This window comes from Peromyscus eremicus, unplaced genomic scaffold (genome assembly GCF_949786415.1).
Source record: "Peromyscus eremicus unplaced genomic scaffold, PerEre_H2_v1 PerEre#2#unplaced_32, whole genome shotgun sequence".
In the NCBI taxonomy this organism is placed as follows: Eukaryota; Metazoa; Chordata; class Mammalia; order Rodentia; family Cricetidae; genus Peromyscus; species Peromyscus eremicus.
In genome coordinates, this window is record NW_026734292.1 from 4,185,041 (window position 1) to 4,188,595 (window position 3,555).

Sequence of the window (3,555 nt, forward strand, 5' to 3'; positions counted from 1 at the left end):
TATGAGGAAGAGTTGTTTTCTGGTAAGGAAATCACTATTGCTCTCTCATTGCCATCCACAATGCAAATAGCACACTCGTCTGTTCGAAGCAATCAGTTTATTGGAGTGAAGAGAAGGTATTGTTCTTGTCAGTTTCCTAAGCAGAGTTGTAATAGATAAGGCCCTTGTGTGTAGGAAGCACAGTACATTTGTTCTGATAAAGCTCACTGTTCTGGCCCTCTAGGAAACACAGTAGAGTAGAAGAGTGCTCTTTTCTCAAAAGCAGAGTATGTTTCTTGTAAGGCGAGCTAGTGTTTATTTCTCATTCATAAACGGAGTTGAATCACATGCAGTTTCTGGTCCTACGAGCAAGAGTCGTTTTCTGGTAAGGAAAGTCACTATTGTGCTCCCATTGCCATATACTGTGCAAACAGCACTTGCATCTGTTCCCAGCAAGTACAGTAATTAGAATGAAGAGAAGCTACTGTTCTTGTCAGTTTACTAAGCAGAATTGAACTAGATATGGATCCTGAGTCTAGAATGCACAGTTCTTTTGTTCTGAGAAAACACACTTTTCTGGCCCTATAGGAAACAGAGTAGAGTAGAAGAGTTCTCTTCTCTCAAAAGCAGAGTGTGTTTCTTCTAAGGCGAGTTAGTCTTTGTTTCCCAGTCATAAACGAAGTTGAATCACATGCAGTTTCTGGTTCTACGAGCCAGAGTTGTTTTCTGATAAGGAACGTCACTATTACGGTCCCATTTTCATGCATATTACAAACAGCACTTGCGTCTGTTCCCAGCAAGAACAGTGTTTTGGACTGAAGAGAGAGAAGCTACTGTTCTTGTCAGTTTCCTAAGCAGAGTTGAACTAAATATGTCCCGTGTGTGTAGAAAGCACAGTTCCTTTTTACTGAGCAAGTTCACTGTTCTGGCCCTATACGAAACACAGTAGAGTAGAAGAGTGCTCTTTTCTCAAAAGCAGAATGTGTTTCTAGTAAGATGAGCTAGTGTTTGTTTACCATTCATAAACGGAGTTGAAATACATGCACGTTCTGGTCCTATGAGCAAGAGTTGTTTTCTGGTAAGGAAAGTCACTATTGTGCTCCCATTTCCATCCAAAGGGCAAATAGCACTTGAGTCTGTTCCCAGCCAATGCAGTAATTGGAATGAAGAGAAGCTACTCTTTCTGTCAGTTTCCTAAGCAGAGTTGAACTATATATGGCTCATGAGTGTAGGAAGCATAATTCTTTTTTTCTGTGCAAGCTCTCTTTTCTGGCCCTATAGTAAATGAAGTAGAGAAGAAGAGTGCTCTTTTCTAAAAAGCAGAGTGTGTTTATTTTAAGGTGAGCAAGTTTTTGTTTCCCATTTATAAACGGAGTTGAATCACATGCAGTTTCTGATCCTACGAGCTAGAGTTGTTTTCTGGTAATGAAAGCCACTATTGTGCTCCCATTTCCAAACACAGTGCAAATAGCACTCGCGTCTGTTCCTAGCAAGTACAGTAATTGGAATGAAGAAAATCCACTGTTCTTGTCATTTTCCTAAGCAGAGTTGAACTACATATGGCTCATGTCTGTAGGAACCACATTTCTTTTGTTCTGTGGAAACTCTCTTTTCTAGCTCTATAGGAAACAGAGTAGAGTAGAGAGTGCTCTTTTCTCAAAAGCAGAGTGTGTTTTTTGTAAGATGAGCTAGTGTTTCTTTCCCATTCATATACTGAGTTGAATCTCATGTAGTTACTGGTCCTACGAGCAAGTGTTGTTTTTTGGTTAGGAAAGTCACTATTGTGCTCCCATTGACATAACCAGTGCAAATAGTTGTCCCGTCTGTTCCCAGCAAGTACAGTGTATTGGAGTGAAGTGAAGCCACTGTTCTTTTCTGTTTCCTAAGCAGAGGTGAACGAGATATGACCCGTGTGTGTAGGTAGCACAGTTCTTTTGTTCTTAGCAGTCTCACTCTTCTGGCCCTATGAAAACACAGTAGAGTGGAAGAGTGCTCCTTTCTCAAAAGCAGAGTGTGTTTCATGTAAGGCAAGCTAGTTTTTGTTTTCCATTCATAAATGGAGTTGAATCACATGCATTTCTTGTCACAAGCACAAGGTTTTTACTGGTAAGGAAAGTCACTATTGCGTTCCCATTACCATACACAGTGCAAATAGCACTCGCGTCTGTTCCCAGAAAGTACAGTGTATTGGACTAGAGAGAAGGTACTGTTTTTTTCAGATTACTAAGCAGAGTTGAACTAATAATGGCTCGTGACTGTAAGAAGCACAGTTCTTTTTTCTGAGCAAGCTCACTGTTCTGGCCCTATAGGAAACACAGTAGAGTAGAACAATGCTCTTTTCTCCAAAGCAGAGTGTTTTTCTTGTAAGGCGAGCTGGTGTTTGTTTCACATTTATAATAGGAGTTGAATCACATGCAGTTTCTGGTTCTACGAGCAACAGTTGTTTTCTGGTAAGGAAAGCCACTATCATGCTCCCATTGCCATACACAGTGCAAATAGCACTTGCGTCTGTTACAAGCAAGTACAGTAATTGGAAAGAAGAACAGCTACTGTTCTTGTAGTTTTCCTAAACAGAGTTGAACTACATATGGCTCATGTTTGTAGGAACCACATTTCTTTTATTCTGTGCAAGCTCTCTTTTCTCGCTCTATAGGAAACAGAGTAGAGTAGAAGAGTGCTCATTTCTCAAAAGCAGAGTATGTTTCTTGTAAGACTAGCTAGTGTTTGTTTCCCATTCATATATTGAGTTGAATCTCATGCAGTTTCTGGTCCTACGAACAAGAGTTGTGTTTTGGTTAGGAAAGTTACTATTGTGCTCCCATTGACATAAACAGTGCAAATGGTACTCCCGTCTGTTCCCAGCAAGTACAGTGTATTGGACTGTAGAGAAACTACTGTTTCTTTTTATTTTTCAAAGGAGAGTTGAATTAGATAAGGCTAGTGTGTGTAGGAAGAAAGTTCTTTTGTTCTGAGAAAGCTCACTCTCTACCCCTACAGGAAACTCAGTAGAGTAGAAGTGTGCTCTTTTCTTAAAAGCAGAGTGTGATTCTTGTAAGGCGAGCTAGTGTTTGTTTCCCATTCATAAACGGAATTGAATCACATGCAGTTTCTGGTCCTACTTGCAAGAGTTGCTTCTGGTAAGGAATGACACTGTTGTGATCCCTTGGCCATACACAGTGAAAATAAGACTTGCATCTGTTCCCAGCAAGTACAGTGTATTGGACTGAAGAGAAGGTACTGTTCTTGTCAGTTTCCTAAGCAAAATTGACCTGTATATGGCCCGTGTGTGTAGGAAGCACAGTTCTTTTGATCTGAGGAAGTTCTCTGTTCTGGCCCTATATGAAACACAGTAGAGTAGAAGAGTGCTCTTTTCCTAAAAGCAGTGTGTGTTTCTAGTAAGACGAGCTAGTGTTTGTTTAACATTCATAAATGGAGTTGAAATACATGCACGTTCTGGTCCTATGAGCAAGAGTTGTTTTCTGGTAAGGAAAGTCACTATTGTGCTCCCATTTCCATCCACTGTGCAAATAGCACTTGCGTCTGTTCCAGGTAAGTGCAGTAATTGGAATGAAGAGA